Source organism: Rana temporaria, chromosome 12, assembly GCF_905171775.1.
Source record: "Rana temporaria chromosome 12, aRanTem1.1, whole genome shotgun sequence".
NCBI lineage: Eukaryota > Metazoa > Chordata > Amphibia > Anura > Ranidae > Rana > Rana temporaria.
This window is the reverse complement of record NC_053500.1, coordinates 29482639-29505954: the sequence shown is the minus strand read 5'-3', so window position 1 is coordinate 29505954 and position 23316 is coordinate 29482639. Positions and strand designations below refer to the sequence as shown.

At 44.2% G+C, this 23316-nt stretch overlaps 1 protein-coding gene across 4 annotated transcripts in view; it reads right to left on the bottom strand.

Moving 5' to 3' along the window:
• The window catches only part of TANC2 (tetratricopeptide repeat, ankyrin repeat and coiled-coil containing 2), a 419029-nt gene extending 396345 nt beyond the window's left edge, over positions 1–22684 (bottom strand). For 3 of the 4 annotated variants that reach the window (XM_040330205.1, XM_040330206.1, XM_040330208.1), the window contains exons 1-2: positions 22483–22683; positions 59–124 (exon numbers count right to left, since the gene is read on the bottom strand). The gene's annotated coding sequence lies outside the window, so the exon portion shown is untranslated. Of the gene's footprint in view, positions 1–58; positions 125–22482 lie in introns of all 4 variants that reach the window. The other variant, XM_040330204.1, reaches the window with a different exon arrangement.
• Between the last annotated feature and the right edge of the window lie 632 nt (positions 22685–23316).

The window sequence follows — 23316 nt, the reverse complement described above, 5'->3', positions numbered from 1 at the left end:
ACACCCTAATCCAGTTTTAATATCCAAAGCAAAAGCGGACGCCTGTGGCAGGGCCTACCTTGTGAAGAACTATCCAGGCGGTATCTGTGAGACTCTGCAGCTCCCTCCATACACAGCTGAAATCCTGCCAAAGACAAAAAAGAGAAATGTTGATTTTCTGGTACTCCGTCCCCTCCCTCTCTGTTCCCTACACCTGTTTTGAATAATTTTCATCAGAAAACAATGGATCCCATTTAATGCAAATTCTCAGCAATGCACCGAGTCCATAAATTCTTGCAGACATGGGATTTCACAGGTTTTTCTTTCCACGCCATCTCAGAAAGGCGGAATACTAAAAACGTGACACACACAAATGTCTGCAAACTGCTACCACCTCAGTGTGTTCTCTCGACGCTCGTCTGATCACTCTCTACACTGTCCTCTTCTTGGTTTTAAGACACAAAAAGTGAAGTGCAATCATCGCAAACAGACACAGAAAAATAAAACCCGTGGAGCTAAAATAAACCTGTAGTACATTGCAATTCGCCATTTACACCCAGTTGTGCAAGCACAGCAAAACCCCTACACTGTACAGAATATTATGTGGATTGCTAGAGCAATGTAGATACCAAAATGCACCATAGAACACTTTTATATTATACAATTATTATAATTTTTTTTTTAATACTTACCCTTTTCCAATGTCACATGCAGGCTACTTTTCTGCCCTGATCATCTGCAGTGGTGGCCTGTGCTTAACCACTTAAGACCCTGACCATTATGCAGGTAAAGGACCTGGCCCCTTTTTGCGATTCCGCACTGCGTCGCTTTAACTGACAATTGCACGGTCGTGCGACGTGGCTCCCAAATAAAATTGGCGTCCTTTTTTTCCCACAATTAGAGTTTTCTTTTGGTGGTATTTGATCACCTCTGTGGTTTTTATTTTTTGCGCTATAAACAGAAATAGAGCGACAATTTTGAAAAAAAATATTTATTTTTGCTATAATAAATATCCCCAAAAATATATAAAAAACATATTTTTTTCCTCAGTTTAGGCCGATACATGTTCTACTTTTTTTAAAAAAAATTTACCAAAAATATCGCAATAAAGCGTTTATTGATTGGTCTGCGCAAAAGTTATAGCGTTTACAAAATAGGGGATAGTTTTATAGCATTTTTATTAATATATTTTTTTTACTAGTAATAGGGGCGATCTGCAATTTTTTTTGTGACTGCGACATTATGGCGGACACATCGGACACTTTTGACACCATTGACATTTTCACAGCGAAAAGTGCTATAAAAATGCACTGATTACTGTGAAAATGGAGTGAAGGGGTTAACCACTAGGAGGCGCTAAGGGGTTAAGTGTGCTCCAAGGGAGTGATTCTTACTGTAGGGGGGCGTGGCTGTAGGTGTGATGTCACTGATCGTCGTTCCCTATAACAGGGAACAGACCAGGGCTCAAGTCCTGCGGGAACGCATGGGAACAGAGTTCCTGCCCTTTTTTTACAGCAGGAACTCAGTTCCCTTTGCAAGACTAGAGCAGTCGAGCCACCCGAGTCAATCCTTCACTAAGCGGTGATGCCCAGCTCGAGTCACTGTCAGGGGCAGGCGAACCTTAGTAATCCTTCATGTTACTGGCCGCTTTATGAACTTGCTTCTTTCTAAATCCCGCGATAACTCGCCTCCGCAATGTCTCCTGGGAACAATGACAAAAGCTCCCAGGAGACATTGCGGCATCAAGGAAGTGACGGAATACTCGCACACTACCCGATGAATCCATATACAGGAAGCAGCCAGTAACAAAGGATTACGAAGATACAGTGGATCGAAAAAAAAACATGCGGTTTAGTAATTATGCATACGAGCGTATCATTTTTTATTTTTTTTTGGTGGGGGAGTGGATCTTGGATGGGAGTTCCCACACTTTTTTTCCCAGGACTTGACCCCTGGAACAGACAGTGACACTGCAACAGAGAACAAAGGGCAACGTTCTTCAGCTCCTGTGACCTGTTCGCGGGACACCGGCGGCAATCGGGTCCGCAGGTGCGAGCGCGACCCACGGCTGGACACTTAAAGGGCAACGTACCTGTATGTGCCTGTGCCCAGCCGTGCCATTCTGCCAACGTATATCGGCAGAAAGCGGTCCCTAAGTGGTTAAAGTTGCAGTGATGCAAGGACATCAGCTCACTGCACCAATACCCTCTGAATTAAGGACACTGTTGTGATGCCCCTCTCAGGGGCAATATGTCATTTTTGGCAATTTGCTTCCAGGCATGAATGCCTGGACTACAGGCTGCTTGCATTCCGGGCATTCTTCCTTGGGACATAATGCTCTAAAATATAAATACCACTGTCCAGTTGCCGATAGAGCTTGACAGGTTGCTGGCAGGGTGGATGGATGATACATCTGTACTCTCGAGCCAATGCTAAATGCCAAGTGTGCCTGAAGCCTATTACCCTGTCTTCCTTCCGGGTTCACTAGCTTCAGACATTTGAATGGCCGAGGGCCGCGATGACTTCACTCCTGCACATGCGAGCAGGTGCCCCAGTCACGGCGCGCCACTATAAGTTCCACGGCATTCTGTTTGTCCTGAATGCAGAGCATCACTGCACATATGAGGGTTACATGATCAGCTATTGCTGATGTGAATATCTCCCAAACAGAAAGTAGATATTTTCCAGCACACCATGGATCGACACAAAGTAGCGTCCAAACGGGTAGTTTATTGCACAATCACAACATAAGAGTGCAATGTTTTGGAGTCACGCAGGACCCCTTCGTCAGGCATGTGATCATGCAATAAACTACCCATTTGGACGCTACTTTGTCCATGGTGTGCTGGCAAATATCTACTTTGTGACTTGAACCAGTATCCAGCAGAGAGCTTATGAAGGGAAGTCTGCGATGGGAATATGAAGTATATCTTCTAAACAGTCCACATTTAGGAAATATTCATTATACCTACAATTATGCCTGATTGTAAAACTACCTGAAGGTACATGTTCACCCAAGAGCATTTAGTACTGCTTTAAATATGTGCTCATGTGTTGTTTACATTGGGTTTTTGTTCATTAATTACACATAGAAAAGGGGAAAACTAGAAACAAATATTTTTCATGGTGCAAATAAACTAAACTAAAGCACACAAAAGATCTCCCTTTCACACCTATGTATAATGCTGCAACGTGTTGGCATGCCTCACTACAAGTGCAATTTTGTACTGAATAAAAATTTGATTGAAAATCTACTTATGTGGCTGCTTCAAATTGTATAACTTTTATAAAAACTTACATAAGCTCCAAAAGAATGTTATTGTGGGATAGAAGCCACGTCGCTGGTTCTAAATTTTTTGGAGAATTTGCCCAGGCCCAGAAAACCACCCATTATGACAAAAAGAAGTAAAAAACATTTATAAAAATGAAGAGGCTGTCTGGATGAAATCTAAACTTTTTCATAATCCAGTATGCAATAAACCACAAAGACTTGTAATGGTCTGTTTACTTCCTTCTTACATTCCAGCCTCACCAGTAAAATAGTTTTACAAAAAATAATCAAAACACCATGCTCAGCATAAATCACACAGTATATGACTTTTCCATGTGTTTTCATCAAGACAACTTCATGTTATTTTAATAGACGTTTCACGAGTTTGGAAGTAAGCTTTACAGAATTCTGTGCCACACAGAACTCCAATGCCGCGTACACACGATCGTTTTTCGGCATGAAAAAAAAAAAACTAGTTTTTCAGCATGTCCAAAAAACGAAGTTTTTCCAACTTCATCATTAAAAACGATGTTGCCCACACACCATCGTTTTTGAAAAATGATGAACAAAGTGCGGGGACGTACAACACGTAAGACGGCACTCTAAAGGGGAAGTTCTATTCGCCTTTGGGCTGCTTTTAGCAGATTTGCGCTTTTTTGTCTGTTACAGCGTGATGAATGTGCTTACTCCATTATGAATGGTAGGTAGTTTTACCAGAACAAGCTCTCCCATCTCATAACTTGCTTCTGGGCATGCGCGGGTTTAAAACGTCGTTTTTGCCCACACACGATCATTTTTAACAACACGAAAAACAACATTTTAAAAAACGACGTGAAAAAATGCAGCATGTTCGATTTTTTTTTTTTACGTTTTTCAAAAGCCGGAAAACGATGTGAAGCCCACACACGATCATTTTAAATGACTTTTTAAAAAACGTTGTTTTATTAATGCCGAAAAACCATCGTGTGTACGCGGCATTAAAAAGTGTAAAACAATGAAAGTACTACAGGCCAGACATGTATTCTTGGACATTTTAGTTCCACGTCCATGCTTGGGTAGTTTTTTTTAACTTGGCCAACATCTACACGTGGGGCTCATCCAGTAAAGAGAATGAGATTTTTGCAAAGAGAGCAACAGATGATTTTTGCAAAATAATGAAACATGTGTGGGATAACAAGGACCTAATTGTTATCACACAATGGTTAACTACTTTATAATAACTTTGCTGTCAGCAATGCTTGATATGGCCACAATGCTTGCAAACATTGGATACTGCTGGGCATATCTCACAAGGCTGGTGGCTAATGCACCTTTATCAAGCATCTTCAATCTCTGCCAAAAGGACCCGGAGAGTATTGCCTAGATTCACATACCTTGCCGCAACTTTGCGGCGGCGTAGCTTAAGGCATTTGGGCTACGCCGCCGTAAGTTAGCGAGGCAAGTACATGATTCACAATGTACTTGCCTGCTAAGTTACGGTGGCGTAGCCTAAAGCTGGCGGGCGTAAGCGCACCTAATTCAAATGTGTGTAAGGGGGCATGTTTTATGCTAATGCAGCTTGACCTTACGTTTTTGAAGTTTTGTTTTTAACTGCGCATGCGCTGGGCGCCTACATTTCACAGTGCGCATTGCGGCTAAGTACGCCACACGAGCCTATTGATTTCGAAGTGGACGTAAACTACGTAAATCCTGATTCAAGGACGACTTACGCAAACAACGTAAAAAACTTGAATTTCGACGCGGGAACGGCGGCCATACTTAACATTACTATTCCAACTAGGGCCTAGCTCTAACGTTACGCGGCCTATCTCTTACGTAAACGGCGTAAAAGTACTGCGTCAGCCGGGCGTACATTCGTGAATCGGCGCATCTACTAATTTACATATTCTACGCCGACCGCAATGGAAGCGCCACCTAGCGACCATCCAAAATATTGCAACCTAAGATAGGACGGTGCAAGCCGTCGTATCTTAGATATGTTTAAGTGTATCTCTGATTGAGAATACACTTAAACATAAGTCAGCGTAGATTCTGAGTTGGGTCGGCTTATCTACTGATAAGCCGGCCTAACTCTTACTGAATGTACCTATATGTTCCTTGCCTACTAAGTCAAGACTAGTCCAATTGGCTCCCTAATGTAACCTGGCCTCAGGTATTTAAAAAAAAAAAAAAAAAAATACATTCTTTTAGTGAATAGCCTCATCTAGAGTTGCGGATTTGAGGTTGCAATTAACAAATGTTTCATTGCAGCTACCCTAAAAAGGAACAGATATGCATCAATAGAATGACAAACCTGGTAAAAATGTTTGATTAATCGCCAATATGAATAAATATTTTTGCAAGGGGCCACAGTCTGGGGCTAAACCTACACACTTCCAGAAAAATAGAACAGCACTTTCTATAATTGACTTTATAGGAACAAGTACAACAATTTGTGTATCTTTTATCCTTTAAATCCTCAACTTGCATATTATTCAACAGAAGTCAACAAGGAGATGCAAAATGCAAGATGAACTACACAAAAGGTGATTGTCTTTGGGTTGATGTTATTGAAGAATCTAGTTCTTCGGAGCAAGTGACATCACTCTCCTTCAGAACAAACTTTTATTCACCATATGGGCAAGCTGCAAATAAGCACATCACTCCAGACGCCAATGTGAGCCATCAGCTCTGTTCTGGTACATAAAGCATGGATTGCGCTGAAGACAGATGGGTCTTTTTCCGATCACTCCTTCCTACATCTGCTCAGGGACTACTTATTCACGATTTGTTTAAGACAACATTATTGATACGTGTTCTGTCCATTGTAAGGCAAAGGCACCAATCCCTTTCCCCTCAGACTAAGAAAATTCTATTGATATTCAGAACAACATGGCTCAAACTATGCAATTTCAACAAGAGAGTTTAAACCTCTCACAGCCAAAGGAACGCAAAAAGAAAATCCTGCTAATGTTATGCGCCAAGCATCAAGTGTGCCAAAGTTTGAAAGTCATCTGAATTTGAGTTCTCTTTCCAAAGTTTTTATGGAGTACAGGGATGGTACAATCATAGCAGAAGAATATGTAGCGCCTGTGTACTTTTCAGTCAAATTTAGTGGGATGAGCGAGTTACTTGCTTTCATCCATATTGATTTATTTAAATTTGACTATTGCCAGCCCTGAACTGTTCCCTGGGTCATTCTGGGCTCCGGAGATGTAGTTCCATCTTTGGAGGACAGGTGGCGTCAGAGAGTTCCAGGCGGAGGTGCCCTTTTGCTCAGCAGACAATTGGGGGAGTGTTTCCCTCGCGGGGCATGCTGGGGGAGGGTATTTCTGTGGCAGATGCCGTATTCCGGGGTTCTTCGCGGGTTCCTGGTTCCAGGTGCAGCACCCACCTTTAGGGTGTGCGCACATCACGGGCCCCGGTGTTATGGCCTACCAGGCCGGGGCGCACGTGCTACGCGGAGTTCCTGACTCTGGGCCCTCATGGCCCGGAGCAACTGATGCTGCCAAGGGACCCCAGTGACTTACTGGGTCCTCCATCTCTATTGAGAGGATCCCAAGCGAGTTGTGCTGTTCGGTGGGGAGTCGGTCTGAGGAGAACCCAGAGGCAGGTGATCCAATAGGGCTTAGACCAGTGATGGCGAACCTTGGCACCCCAGATGTTTTGGAACTACACTTCCCATGATGCTCAGCTACTCTTCAGAGTGTATGAGCATCATGGGAAATGTAGTTCCAAAACATCTGGGGTGCCGAGGTTGGCCATCACTGGCTTAGACTATCCAACGGGGATCTGGGAGACCGGACACTGACAGGTTGTATGCTGCAAACTGTTAGTCGGTGGCCCCAAGCTATCAAGTCTACCTGAGGAGGATTCAGGCAAAACAGTGTTTACTGGGAGGAATCGCTCTATCATCCATGTTCACAAGTATTGGGCCTGTGGCAGAGGTCTCACTACAATAGTCCAAATCTTTCTAGAGCCAATTCGGTGGCAGAGACTTGTTCCTTCCCAGTGGTTCTGGCTGCCAGGCCTGTGAGAGGGACCTGTCCAGGGGCACTACACCCACTCTGGCTAGAGTGGCGACGAAGCAATAGAAATCATTGGAGACAGGACTGCTTCTTCTATCCATAGCATGAATCTGCAAAGTTCTCTCCTTTTCATCAACCTATTCTATCTACCTCGAGTTGACTGTTGGTCATGTTTGACCCAAAATAAAAGCCCAGAATACGTCAATCAATTGCTTGGACATTCCGTCATTGCTCTCATCGTAGCCATTACCCCTAGACACATCACAGAGGTAACAACTATGCTGATTCAAATCTAACCAGCGGCTCCTGAGGGGGTAGCGCTACAAATATATATTGCATTTGTAGGTTTAAAAATGTATAAACAGACACCACAGATTTTGCATGGAATAGTAAAAGAACATGGACTGCTGATGTCTTAAACAGCGCTCATAGCATCATGTACAATTACCAGCATAGTGATGAAAAACATCAACATCAGAGTGCATAGTAAACAATGAGGGATTGGGAGGAAGAGTAAAGTAAGAAAGAAACATGGGGAGGCAGCCATAGGTTTAAAAAAAATAAAGTAAGAGTGTAGGTCTGAACTACTTAATTAGATTTGTTTTATAATTTTGTACACCCAAATTGGTCACGGATCCATCATTTTCCTGGAAATGAGGAGGGGAGGGGGTGAATAGCCTCTTGGTAGTTTTTCCTGTTTAGTGACATTTCCAGAAGACTCTACTGAAGCAGAGAAGTGGTCTAAATAATATCTAGGGTTGATGAATGGAAAAGTCATAGGGAACAATGTTGTATGTAGAGGCCAAGGTATAGGGAAAAAGGCTATTAAAAGTAAAGTACATATTGGCAGGGCAACTCACAGGACACTAACACTGAGCAAGTCCGGCTTTCTGGTGTGTCCCTGCACCCTTTAAAGGAGAAGGAAGTTACCTCCGGGTAAGGCAGCTCAATGTATGCACTGTCATATGTCCCAACGTTGGAAGCTCATAGTTTTGAGTTCAGGACCACACTATGAAGAAAGTAGTTTCACACATATTTGCACATGTATGCAAAACCTCTGTTTTTGATGGAAATTGTTAGAACAGTTTGTTTTCTTTTTTTTTTGGTGGGGAATTCTTTATTTGTGTTGTACTGCTCCAAGAGAAGGATCCCTGGCTAGAGAAAGACTCAAAATCAGGTGTTCCGGGAAGTATTGACACCAAACAGTAACCTTATGTCCCCAAGCAATGCCAGGATAATGAACAAAAGCTCAGAGCAGGTGTATTGTCTCTACTTTGTTTTTTCAGGCTAAATTTTCAGGTTTGACTGGAATGCATCTTTAAATATTTCAGAAGCAAGCTTAAAGGAATAGTAATCATTGCAAAAGCAGTATTCCTGGGCTTCCAGCAAACAACCTCTACTCACATTATGGAGCCTCAGGACAGCATGCTCTGTTCAGAATAAATGAAGCAAAAAAATAAATAAAAAATCTTATTCCCATCTAGACCAAAACATTCAGTGCAGAATATGTCAAGGTGTATGTGTTATGTGGTCCATCTAGTTCTGCAGTCTGTCATCTAGGGAGATGACAACTATACAGCCAGTAAGAGTGCCGACAGAGAGATTTCATACTTCGGTCACTGGCAGTGTCTAAGGATTAAAAGTGGAATGTCCGTATCTTCACACTGCTCACCTGAGAATATATATTTTTTTTAATTCATAACTCTAAAGCCTCGTACACACGCTCGGTTTTCTCGGCAAGAACCAGCAAGAAAAACTGCTGGCAGAGCTTTCTTGCCGAGTATACCGAGCGTGTGTACGAGGCTTTCAGGTTTCTCGTCTGGAAATCTGCCCAAAATTTTACGAGAAAAATAGAGATCCTGCTCTCTATTTTCTCGCCGAGATTCTTGTCGGCCCGTTTCGCAACGAGAAACCCGATCGTCTGTATACTTACCCGTCACAGTGGAAACCCGCGCATGCTCGAAATGACTTTGACGCATGCACGGTAGCTTCCACGGCATAGGTAGGGTGAAGCAAGATGGTGGCAACGGCATCGAATGTGAAGAGCGCATGCTCATCATACGCGATGACGTCACCGCGTTCTTGCCTTTCAAAAGAACCGCAGTTCTTTTGAAATGAGTGTGTGTACACTCGGGCGGCAAGAGATTCTTGCCAAACGGCATTTTTTCCCCCATGTGTACGAGGCTTGAAGTAAAAAAATGGTTTACCCATATGTATTCCCTCCATTAGGGTTTAAAAAAAATAAATAAATAAATAAATAAATAAATAAAATAAATACCTGTAAAAACCACCCCTTCCTAAACAATTTCCTGGCTCCTTTCACTACTGTGCCAGTTGCAGAAATTCCCCTCATTACAGAGGGGAAAATAGTATTTGATCCCCTGCTGATTTTGTACGTTTGCCCACTAACAAAGAAATGACTGGTCCAGAATTTTAATGGTAGGTTTATTTTAACAGTGAGAGACACAGAACAACAACAAAAATACAGAAAAATGCATTTAAAAATTATAAATTGATTTTAAATGAGTGAAATAAGTATTTGACCACTTCGCAAAACATGACTTGGTACTTTGTGGCAAAACTCTTGTTCACAATCACAGAGGTTTCTTGTAGTTGGGCCCCCAGATTTGCACACATCTCAGGAGGGATTTTGTCCCACTCTTTGCAGATCCTCTCCAAGTCATTAAAGCGGTGGTTCCCCTAAAAATAAACTTTTGACATTGCATTTGCTACATTAATTACAATTAGAATCGGCTGGTTTTATTAAAAAAAATACCTACGTACGTAGCGTTTGCTATATTCGTTCCCACCGTCACTTCCGGGTACGAGGCTGGCAGTGGGCGTTCCTAATTGATGAACAGGCATCCGGCCGACGCATCCATCGCGTCACGAGATGCCGAAAGAAGCCGGTCGGTGCGGCTCTATACGGCGCATACGCACCGACGTTCGGCTTCTTTCGGCATCTCGTGATGCGATGGATGCGTCGGTCGGATGCCTGTCCATCAATTAGGAACGCCCACCGCCAGCATCGTACCCGGAAGTGGCGGTGGGAACGAATATAGCAAACGCTACGTACGGAGGTATTTTTTCAATAAAACCAGCCAATTCTAATTGTAATTAATGTAGCAAATGCAATGTCAAAAGTTTATTTTTTAGGGGAACCACCCCTTTAAGGTTTGACGTTTGGTAACTCGAACCTTCAGCTCCCTCCACATATTTTCAATGGGATTAAAGCGAATGTAAACCCACCACTCACCCAGTATTAACCAAGGGCACAGTATTATTGTTTATATACATGCAAGCCTCCTGCATGTTTCCCTACCTTGCAAATGTCACCCCCTTCAGCAGTAGGAGCCCCGTAAAAATCTGGAATTAGTGGGTGGGTCTCCTTAATGGAGCTGGGTGGGCGGAGTCACAAGACTCCCCAGCCACCTCTACACTCTCCTACTCTTTCTGCTGGCTCTGGGAGCCGATTTCACCATGAATATCCTCAGTCGCGCTGATCACGCCCCATGATGAGCAACATCCAGTCAAAACTCACGAAAGGCACCACATGACTTTGGCATGCCCAATCATGCTGAGATGCCGAGCAGCCAATCCTGGGAGAGCTGGAGAAGAAAGGGATGTAAAACTGGAATCGTAACACGCTCTCTGCTCTCATGCTCGTTCATGAGATAAAGAAATCAAATTTCAGTCACAGCAGTGGAGGATGTGACGACACAAACTTATCTGTGTGTCGTTTTTTATATTACTGAAAAAAAACACAAGAGGATTGCTCAGAGCTGGATTAACTCTTTGTGACAAGACTGACATCCTCTACTGTATCAGGGAGAAGTCTTAATTTAAAAAAAATCTGATTTAAATCCACTTTAAGGTCTGGAGACTAGCTAGGCTACTTCAGGACCTTATTGTGCTTCTTCTTAAGCCACTCCTTTGTTGCTTTGGCCATTTGTTTTGGGTCATTGTCATGCTGGAATACCCATCAACGACCCATTTTCAATGTCCTGGCTGAGAAAGGGAGTTCCTCATCCAAGATGGCCCCCTCCATCGTCCCTTTGATGTGGTGACATTGTCCTGTCCCCTTAGCAGGAAAAAAACAAAAACAAACCATAATGGTTTTCACCTCCATGTTTGATGGTGGGGATGGTGTTCTTGGGGTCATAGGCAGCATTCCTTCTCCTTCAAACACGGCGAGTTGAGCTGATGCCAAAGAGCTTGATTTTGGTCTCATTTGACCACAACACTTTCACCCAGTTCTCCTCTGAATCATTTAGATGTTCATTAGCAAACTTTAGATGTGCTTTCTTGATTAGAGGGACCTTGTGGGTGCTGCAGGATTTCAGTCCTTCATGGTGTGGTGTGTTATCAATTGTTTTCTTGGCGACTATAGTCCCAGCTGCCTTGAGATCCTTGACAAGATTCTCCTGTGTAGTTCTGGGCTGATTCCTCACCATTCTCACGATCACTGAAACTATACGGAGGTGAGATCTGGCAATGGAGCCCCAGACCAAGGGAGATTAAAAGTTATTTTGCGTTTCTTCCATTTGTTAATAATCACACCAACTGTTGTCACCCTCTCACCAAGCTGCTTGGTGATGGTCTTGTAGCCCATTCCAGCCTTGTGTAGGTCTACGATTTTGTCCCTGACATTCTTGGACAGCTCTTTGGTCTTGGCCATGATGGAGAGTCTGGAATCTGATTGATTGATGGATTCTGTGGACAGGTGTCTTCTATACAGGTAACAAGCAGAGTTTAGGAGCACTCCCTTTAAAGGGAGTGCTCCTAATCTCACATCGTTACCTGTATAGAAGACACCTGGGAGCCAGAAATATTGCTGATTGATAGGGGATCGAAGACTTATTTCACTCATTATGCCTTTGGCTTGCAGGTGTTAGTTTATTTATTTTTTCCCAAAGTGGTTTTACAACTACTTGAAGCAGGCAGTAGGTGCCACTCAACAGGACTTAAGCCTCGTACACACGACCAGTTTCCCCGGCAGGAAAACTGCCGGAAGAGCATTTGGCCGGGAACCCCCGGCTGTGTGTATGCTCCCTAGCAGTATTCCCATCAGGAAAACAGCCGGGAATCCCGACAGGAAAATAGAGAACGCTGCTCTCTATTTTCCTGTGTCCAGAGTGTTTCCTGTCGAGAAAACCAGTCGTCTGTATGCTTACCTGCAAGGTAGAAAAAATGTGCATGCTTGATAACACTTCAACGCATGCGCGGTAGCATACAATGATAGTGTGGGGTGTAGCAAGATAGCGACGACAGAATCGAATGTGACGAGACACCGGCTCGTCGTAGTCGATGTCACTGCGTTCTTGCCATTCAAAAGAACGGCAGGTTTTTGTGTGACCGTGTGTATACACGGCTTTTCAGGGCAAGCCTGCCAGGAATCCTGTCGGGAAAACCGAAGTTTCCCCCCCCCCTCACATTTATTAAAACTATGTTGGAAAATTCCTCCGATTGTAGGTCCCATTGAGGGCACCTATGGCCTGCGTCATATGCCAGGTACATTTTCCATGGATCACACCCAGGCCAATATCCCAATGAGCGGTGGCCCACATCTACACTATTTCTAAATATGATGATATTTGGAAATATCTGCGCAAGTGTTAAAAGTTTAGAACAATAAAATAAAAAGATTTAAAAAAATTAAGGACTTTGCATCAGAGAAATCCCCTCAAGCCCCAACAAAAGCAGCATCTGATTTTTATTTACATTTACAGAGTAAACGCACATTCCAGGAAGGAACGCAATTAGATTGCACATGCATGAAATCCATTAAGACAAAACAAAACTTACTATACCAAGTATTCACGTGATGGTTTCTGGGCTGGCAACAGATGCTGCTCAAGGCAGCCAGAGAGGCACAACGACATCACTTCTCAGCAATTTCTAACCCTAATCTCTGGATGGAAGAAGAGAAATGAGGACTGCTGCTATGTTTTACATAACATACCAAACTCTCAGAACACAGGATAAGGCAACAATTTCAGGACTTTTTTTGTAACAAGCAGCACTAATTTGCAAACTAAACTCTACAATTCAAGCATTGACAAATGTTTACAAAGACCCCGAAAGCAGATAAGAGAACTTGGTTCCATTACACTTCCCTTCTTTTCTTGCTACAAAACATCTGGCACAATTTACTCCCTTTCTTTTCATAAAAGGCAAACGTAATTCCAAACTTTCATGATAAATGTAAGGAGGGCAGCGTCGGTGTGAAATGAGCAGATGTAATCTCACATTGCTCTACAAGGACTACATATAGTTGGGGATGGTTCAGATCAACACAACTAACAAGTGAAAATTCCAGGGGAGGATAAAATCAGCAGAAAAGTATACTTTGCATTATATTAACAAGTGATTCCATTCCTATTGTGAGCTTTAGCAGCACCTTTACTGAACCCTGCAAAACTCTTCACAGCAGCTGCCAACAGGTTCCACTATGGAAGTTAAAGTGGTTGTACAACCACTTTCACCTACAGGTAAGCCTATATTAAGGCTTACCTGTAGGTGCTGGAAATATCTCATAAACCTACACGGTTTAGGAGATATATACAATGTCCCCGAACACTGTCGTCTTCGGCGCACACGCACTTTAGAAAGGGCACACTGTGCCGTTTCTAGAGGGGGTCATGCCATGATAGACGGCTCCTGCTCGCATGCGCTAGAGTGACGTCACGCGACTTCGTCCAGTCACAGAGCCGGAGTCCGTGAGCCCGGAAAGAAGAAGGCTGAAGATGGACGCTTCCAGCAAGCGGGGACATCGCAGGCTTTGGTTTCAGGCAAGTGACACATAATGGGCTATTATGCGATGCATAGTAGCCCATTATGCTTTAACTTTGCAGGAAAAAAAAGAGGAAGTAAAACCCATAAGGGTTTACTTCCTCTTTAAGTAGGGGAGGGATGATGTATTAAAAGGACTTGGTGTCCCAAACACAAAAGCACAAATTGGGGATAGGAGCCTTAGTTCATTAAAGTGCATGAGAAGGTAAATTTCCTTTAAAGCGGTGGTTCACCCTGCTGAACAACATTTCAGCATACAATTTGGCATCGTAGCGCGAGCTACAGTATGCCGGTCTTACATTTTTTATCCCCGTACTCACTGTTTAATCGTACCTAGACGATTCCGTCTGCCGCGGGGAATGGGCGTTCCTAGCAAGAGGGAGGGTGATTGACGGCCGACTCTGGCACGTCACGCTCCCCGAAGACAGCCGGAGTAGGTCTCTGCTCTTCACGGCGCCTGCGCACAGGCTATGCGCAGGCGCCGTGAAGAGCCAAGCCTATTTCGGCTATTTCCGGAGAAGCGTGGCGCGCCAGAGCCGGCCGTCAATCACTTTCCGTCTGGATTGGAACGCCCATTCCCCGTGGGCAGCCGGAATCGTCTAGGTAGGATTAAACAGTGAGTACGGGGATAAAAAATGTAAGACCGGCATACTGTAGCTCGCACTACGATGCCGAATTTCATGCTAGAATAAAAAAAAAAAAAATTTATTTTTTAATAGGGTGAACCGCCGCTTTAAGCTTTGGATGAAATCGAAAAGGTTAGATCCTCTGCCAAGTCTTAACTACTAGTTAAGGAAAGTGGAAAGATAGCTCTGGACCCATAATGTTATTGGCATGTAAATTATCTGGTTCCTAGGCATGTGGCTTCAACACCCAAGATGATCTCCGGTATCCTTGGCCTTTGGTATAATGTAACCAAAATAGAAATTGAAGCACACCAATGCTAAAAGTTCCAGATACAAACGTTATTCCAATAAAAGTTCGGGGAACAGTCCAAAGAGAAGCTACGCTTTGGATTGTCCACCTGACTTTCACGGGAATACAGTTGTATCTGGACCTTTCAGCAGTGGTGTGGTGCTTTCATTTACATTTTTGGTGACATTAACTTGGGGGATCAATATTGCAGTGGCAGTTATCCAATATGGCAATTCCCCTCACTTTGGGAGATTGCTTCTCATTTATTTCATTGTGTCCGTGACAGGAGGGTTAGTGCTAAACTCTTAAGGATTGGCATTTAGTTTTCTAAAGAAATATGGAGTTGATTTACTACAACTGGAGAGTACAAAATCTGGTGCAACTTTGCATAGAAACCATTCAGCTTCCAGGTTTTTTTTTTTTTGGTCAAAGCTTAAAAGAAAAAGCTGAAGTTAGAAGCTTATTGGCTACCATGCAGAGCTGCATCAGATTTTGCACTCTAATTGTAGTAAATCAACCCCTATGTACCTGTTTATCTGCAGCATTCTCTTCTCTACATCCATTCAAAGTCTAGAACCCAAAGCTTGTCTGAAAACAGAGGGCGATCGGCTGAAGTCACTCTGTAGAGCACAGTGAGGAGAGCACCGACAACCGATTGGGTGCCCACCCTCCTTCACATTAGTATACAGGAACAGAGCCAAGGCTGTCAACCAGCTGGAGCTCTGTCCCCCATCACCAAAAATTGTTTGAACACTGCCTGTCCTAAGAAAGGCTTAAAATGTTGGCCCTGGGCATCTCTACCATATGTTAATGAGAAAAAGAACTCAGCATCTACTAAAGCTTTTCTACCGGAATCCACTCAAACTAAACTTGTTCAGAAATGCCTTCAGTCAGCCATTAAAATGCTCCCGGGACTACTTTGGTCTGGCTTGGGCGCGCTTATAATGTAAGTTGCATCCAAGTCGGATTATCATCTTAACTGAGCCATGCGACTTGTGCTCCCAGATCCTGGCCCCCACCCCATGTGAATGAATATGGGGTACATTGTACCCCTACCCATTCACCAAAAATACCATGTTGAGGGTATGTGGCCTGGTATGGTGAAGGAAGGAGGGGAGGGTCTCTCGCTTGTCCCGTTCCCACCCCCCCCTTTCCTGACTTGCCGGGCTGCATGCTCGGATAAAGGTCAGGTATAAATATGGGAGGGCTACACCATTTCTTTTGTGATTGGGGTACCCCTTAAAATCCCTACCAGATCCAAAGGGTCTGGTATGGTATGGTCTTGGGGGGCGGGGGCTGCACTCCTTTTTCTATTTTTGCCGTGGGGTTCCCCCTTTGAGATCCATACCAGACTCAAAAATCGAACCCAGTTGCAGTCACATGGAAGTCGGACATGAAGTCGCAGGGCAAAGTTGGATCAGCAGTCGTGCAACTTCCGTGTCAGAATAGTGTGTGTGCCTGTTAAACTGGTGTCATGATCGATGTTCCAGATTTCCAGTTTCAAGGTGCCATTGAAAGTTATCACCTGCAAGTTCCAGGGTAAGACTTAACAGTTTACTGGGGAATGTTTATTTTATTGTGATCAATATGTTAATTGGTAAAACACAGAACATTTAATATTCCTTTAAATTTGGGCCATTCATAATTGCTGAACAAGTAAGCCATAAGTCAGTCTGCTGCAAAGTTTTCCTGTTTAACTGGAGTGGTCCCTTTCGTTACCGGAGGCAAACAAAGAATAACACCACTTTAGCTGGAGGCAAAACAACTCAGTGCCTGAAATGGAAGAGGAAAGACAAGGTCGACATGACACTTTGTTACCTGCTCTGCTGGTAGATAGAAGTTTAAGCACCATCATCTTGTGTGTGATATAAATCACTCAGTTCTTGGTGATAACCTTTCTTGTAAATAGCTGCAAAGGAGCAATCATGTATCTCTTCAGTGATAAGGTCTCTCCTGTTGTGTATGCAGAGATCAAAGTGATGCATTATCCTAGGCAATCAGTGGTTTACGCTGAGCCATTGAAAACTCGGCAGGCAATTTTCTTATAAACTTTACATGCCAGCTGAAAACTGAGTGATGGATCACTATCGAATTGACACCGACAGAGATGGACACATTTCAGTGTTTTACTCATACGATTCCTTCCTATTGCAAATCCAAAATGATTACTGGGAAAAAAAATAAAAAATAAAACCGTGCTTGGTTGACATGAAAACTGCAGCTGTCTGTTAGACAATAGTTAAGCCCCGACACAAACCGATACTAAAATGAATACACATGGAATGATTGTCATCTACACTTGGGTAGGGAGATGAAAGTATGTCTATGTGCACTTTATATGCTGTGCAGATACCCCACAACCAACAAACAGATATACCGTATTTATTGGCGTATACCGCGCACTTTTTTGCCCTGAAAATCAGGGCAACATCGTGGGTGCGCGGTATACGCCAATACCTGCTTTCCCGCGCCGAGTTTTGAATACTGCGCCGACATATACCGAGCGCAGTACACTCGGGTATAGTCGGGCAGTCTCGGCTCCTTCCGCGCTCACGTTCTGGACGTACAGGACGTCAGCGCGAGAGTTGCCAAACATTGCTGACAATACACGAGTGTACTGCGCTCTGTATATGTCGGCGCAGTATTCAAACTCGGCACGGGAAACGAGCGGGGAGGACGCGAGGACGCCGCAGAAGGACGCCGGACCCGACGAAGAGGACACTCGAAGCCGCAGAAGGACGCCGGACCCGACGAAGAGGACACCCGAAGCCGCAGAAGGACGCCGGACCCGACGAAGAGGACACCCGAAGCCGCAGACGAACGCCGGACCCGACGAAGCCGCTGATGGACGCCGCGCAAGACACCAAAACTAAGTACAAAAAAAAAAATTTTCCACAGGATTGGGGGCAACTTTAGTAGTGCGCGGTATACGCGGGAGCGCGTTATACCGCGATAAATACGGTAGGTAAACACGGATTCATTGGTGTTCTCTTAAAATTGTTAGCACAGAGAGAGAGAGAGAGAGACTGCTTACAGTTTAAAACATTATTGCTCAACCCAATCTAAAACCTAAAAAAAATATTTAAAACAAAGCCTATTAGGTATGTATGCATTAGCATTTTCCTTGGGAGTTGCCAAACACATAAAACATTGCAGTCTTCACTACTTTTACTATAGTCTTTAAATGGATTATATACGACTGCTATAATATTCATCACATCCCATTTATTTTACTTGTTATAGGCCTGCCGCCCACCCAAAACATAAAGCCAACCGAAAGGGAAAAAGAAAATGATTTCACCTTTAATGACATGAGTAAAATGTGTGGACAAAAATAAATAAAAGTAGTATGAAAAACTACTTCTGGAATAAGGAGAATCTCAGATCGCCATTGCCGATGACATTTTTTTTTGTGCTGCAACACTTCAAAAAACAACCCAATGACCAGAAGTAAGGTTTTAAAAGTGACAACATTGACAGCTTTTATTGGCCCATTTAGAAAATGAGACCATTCCCTCAGAAGCCTTTATCCAGGATTGTCAGCATATTTGAGAACACATCACGTGGCCAATCAGAGAATAAAGTTATTGATTGCAGCGGTTACCAGGACCTGGTTAATTCTTTCTGAACATTCCATGCTCCAACAGTATAACAAATAAATAAAAGGGGGACAGGAGTTAATTGCGCTAATCATTGGGCATAGTTGGAGAGGTTCTGCGCCTTCTAACTTCATATGCTGCACACATGTCACAGTCCTTGTACTTGACAACATTTTCCTAAATTTCTGTACCACAAGTGACAGTCTCACACAGTCTGATAACAAAGGATAATTTTTTTAAAACTAAACTCCAATATTGTGTATGCAAAAAGGCATATACAATGTATACAGAAAGGTAACACTTTGTCTGATCCTATTTAAAGAAGAGCTTCATGGTCACAAGATATCTGAATACAGTAAATCCTTGGTTTGAGAGTAACTTGGTTTGAGAGCGTTTTGCAAGACAAGCAACATTTTTAAAGCGGAGCTCCACCCTAAAGTGAAACTCCCGCTGATCGGAACCCTCCCCCCCTCCGGTGTCACATTTGACACCTTTCAGGGGGGAGGGGGGTGCAGATACCTGTCTAAAGACAGGTATTTGCACCCACTTCCGGCCACAACAGTCTCGGGCAAACTGCGGGCATGACGTCACCTCCCGTCCCCCCCCGTTGTGTTCTGGGAACACTCGGCTCCCAGTACACAGCGAGAGCCAAATCGGCAGGCGTATCGCGACTTGCGCATGCGCCGTAGGGAACCGGGCAGTGAAGCCAGAGCGCTTCACTTCCTGGTTCCCTCACCGAGGATGGCGGGGGGGCAGCAGAGTGACGAGCGATCGCTCGTCCTCTGCTGCGGACGGCGCTGGACTCCAGGACAGGTAAGTGTCCTAATATTAAAAGTCACCAGCTGCAGTATTTGTAGCTGCTGGTTTTTAATATTTTTTTTTCAGCGGACATCTGCTTTAAATACATTTCGACTTGACATACAAGTAGCGTCATGTCACAACCAAGTGTAAAAAAGGGAAGAGAGGCACCTCTAAGTGTAGCAATATGGTTACATTTAATGATGGCACATAAACTGGAGGATCCATTTATAAACGGTTGTGGAACAAATCATTTGAGTTTCCATAATTTCTTATGGGGAAATTTGCTTTGATATACAAGTGGTTTGGATTACAAGCATGTTTCTCGAACAAATTATGCTCGCAATCCAAGGTTTTACTGTACTTATCCCCATTTACTCATAACCAGGTCAATCACATGACTTCTGCAGGGGTCAAAACACAGCAGGATTCTCTACTGGACCACGTTTGTCATATTGAAATGGTTATTGAAATCCTTCCTGTGACAAACTCCAATTTTCTGTACTAGAAAAGGAACAGCAGGGCACCAAGGTCAGCAACAAATAAAAACACACTATTAAAATAAGCAGCACGCTTAGGCCTCATTAACACGAGGCGGATCTGTTTCAGTGGAGTCCGTCAGCTCAGCAGGAGAACTCGGTTGATCTCCACTGAGCTGGCGGATGACAGGTCCGTCTCTGCTCACTGAGCGGGAAGGGGCCTGTCAGAGTGCCACCAATTTAGCATGTCTGTTTTCATCAGATCTCAGCCGATCCGATATGCCAAAATGCATGGAGAACGTATCGCCATACGTCCGTCTTGAGCGGATCGGATGGCAGACGGGTTTCAGCGGACATCTGCCTGCCCATTAGGAGTCAATGGACAGGATTCAATGGATGAAAAATGGACAGGCCGATCCGAGCGAGCTTGCTGTGTGAAAGGGGCCTTACATTGAAGTTACCATGAAACAACATGGATAGGGAACACCTGAGACCAAGCAGATGTAATCACTGTGAGGCTGTAGGCATCACTGAGCAAACAGAGACCAAGGATGACAGGGAGCCAGCCAAATCAAAGTACAGATATTAGTGGCAGCATTCTAGGCTGCACATGGAGATGACCGCTGTCAAAATTCCTGGTGGATGTCGAGAATGGGGGTGTGCATGACACTTTTCCAGGGACGTTGCCCTCTTTTTCAAATGCATGGACAGTGAAGGTGAGTGATGGGCTTTTAAAGCCAAAATGGCAAGAAGGAGAGGCATATGGAACGGGAAGGAGGGACAGGGCAGCCATCACAAAATAGCTGGGGACTACATAGTAACAACTAGCAACTGTTGAGAAAAAAAACACGATCAGTTTGTAATGTACAATATATTACAATGGTCAAAAGTTTGTAAGAAGTAGCCAGTAACTTGCTGGCAACCAAGTGTAAATCACTGTTTTTGGTGTCCGTGGGCGAGTCCCCTAGAGGGAGAATAGTTCCCAATTCATTACTGTCAGTGGGGAAATGGCCCCAGTGGGGGGGAACAGCCATCGAAGTTACGGGTGTCAGTGGAAGATAGGCCCCTAGTGAGAGGACAGACCTCCAAATCATTGGTTACAGTGGAATTGTGGCTCACAGGGGACAATAGTCCCTTAATTCATCGGTGTCAGTGGTATAGTGGCCCCCAGGGGAGAAAAGCCCCATAATTTGTTGGTGTCAATGAAATAGTGGTCCCAGGGGACAACAAATCATTGGTGTCAGCAGAATAGTGGACTCCAGGAGAGAAAGCAGATTAACCGGCATGCTGTTTGTCCGTGCTTCTTCTAATGATGCCTTTCTGTATGCAGGTGCTTCAGTTTGCACAGCGCTTTACAACATAGTAGGGAGAGTCAAGTAATACAAAAAAAGGTAATAACCGTGGGGGATGATCTGGTGGAGAAAATAAAAGCACAGTTGTTAGGTGAAGGCAAAATGGGCTTCTCTGAAGAGATGGGTTTTCAGGAATTGTCTAAAAGAAAGCAGGGTAGGAGATAGTTGCACAGATTGAGATAGGAAGTTCCATAGGATAGGAGAGGCTCAGGAAAAGTCCTGGAGGCGAGCATTTGAGGAGGGGACGAAGGAACTAGGATAGAGAGCAGGAGGTCTTGGGAGGAACAAATGGAACGAGTAGGTTGGTATTTTGAGACTAGGTTAGTGATGTAGCTGGATGGCTTTGTAAGTTATTGTTAGAATTTTGAAATTAATTTGTTGGGTGAGTGGAAGCCAGTGGAAAGGATTGACAGAGTAGCAGCAGAAACTGAGCAGTTGGTAAGGTGGATGAGCCTGACAGTAGCATTCATGATGGACTGAAAGGGGGGATAGCTTATGTAATAGTAATCCCATGAGGAGGTAGTTGCAGTAATGGAGGCGAGAGATGACCAGGGAGCGAACTAGGAGCTTTGTGGTGTCATTGGTTAGGGAGGGGTGTATTTTGGAGATGTTGCAGAGGTTAAGGCGGCAAGATTTGGAAAGTGTTAGGACATGTGGCTGAAAGGATAGTTCAGAGTGCAGGGTTACACCTAGAACCTTGGCATGCGGGGGACGGGCTAATAGTAGTGCTATTGATCTTGACATAGAAATCAGGGGAGGGGGACATGTGGGGGGACGGACGGACCATGAGCTCAGTTTTGGATAGATTGAGTTTGAGGAAGTGGTGTGACACCCAGGCTGATGCATCTTGTTTGTGGTGCAGCAGGTGGGGACCCATCTTAGGAGCCTCCAGTGGCTGGTATGAGCCTGGTGTGGTGGCAGTAGCTGGCAGAGCAGACCTGAAGCTGTGGCCTGGCAGGAGGCCAGACGGTTGAGAACCACTGATCTATAGCACTACAACAACCTATAACCAATATTACAACCTTATATAAAACAACTTCTGCAACCTGTCATGACTAAGAATGTACAGGGTTGACTAAAATAAAATGAAAATACAAATCCATATATAAATAAAGGGGAACATAAAGAAATGTGCCAACAATGTAACTGACAGATGATTTACAGAGTACATAATACACAGAAAGAAAAACAAAGCTTTGCTGTACACAAATCGTAACCAATAGAAATCACAGAAAAAACAAGCAAGAAACTAAATGCTGCAGACAGGTTAACTGTAAAAAGTCCACCAACCTCTCTTTAAAAGTTGTAGCATAAATCAGGAGGGTGCCAACAACCACCCCACAGTCCCCTGACCCCTTGCTTTAGTGCTTTTTAAATCCCCGGCTTTCGCTCCGTCTAATTTGCTGCTGAAAGGGAATACAGAGTGCAGTCCATGACGAAGCAATGTTGTGAAAAGAGGACCGGCTGCAACGTTTACTCAACACAGAGTGAAACGTGAGACTGCTACACTTTTTTTCTGCAGCCTCTGAAACAAGTTGTTGTGGCTGCCTGGCCAATTCTGACAGAAATAAACCAGAGTTGCAAGTTCTGTCATCCTGCCCTAAGTATATCCCTTGCAGGACTCTGAAAGGGCCAGTGCTCATGATCTAAAAAGATCACACAATCCTTTTGTTCTAGAACACCAAGGTAAACAAAGGATATAAACATGGCCAATAATCATAATTTCACAGTCAAAGCCTTAATTATAGGGCAGCTTAAAGCCCCTTTCACACGGGCGTACCGATTAGGTCTGCCTGTCAGGTTTTCAGGCAAACGCGATCGGACCACCCATTGCCCTCTATGGAGCAGCAGACATCAACAGACATATGTCCATTGTGACCCTCAGACAACTGATCCAATCCGGTTAGCTAAAAGCAGACGGATGATGGATCCGATTCCCATCTTTCCGGCGGATCGGATCATATGACAGAATGATGGAAACAGACAGGTGGTCTGTTTTCATCCGACCGCCCATAGAGGAAAGCGGGCTGTGTCCGAGTCTGCTGTGCTTCAGCACAGCAGACACGGACCTGTCATCCACCTGCTCAAGGGGATCAGCAAAGAGATCCCCCGCTGAGCAGGCAG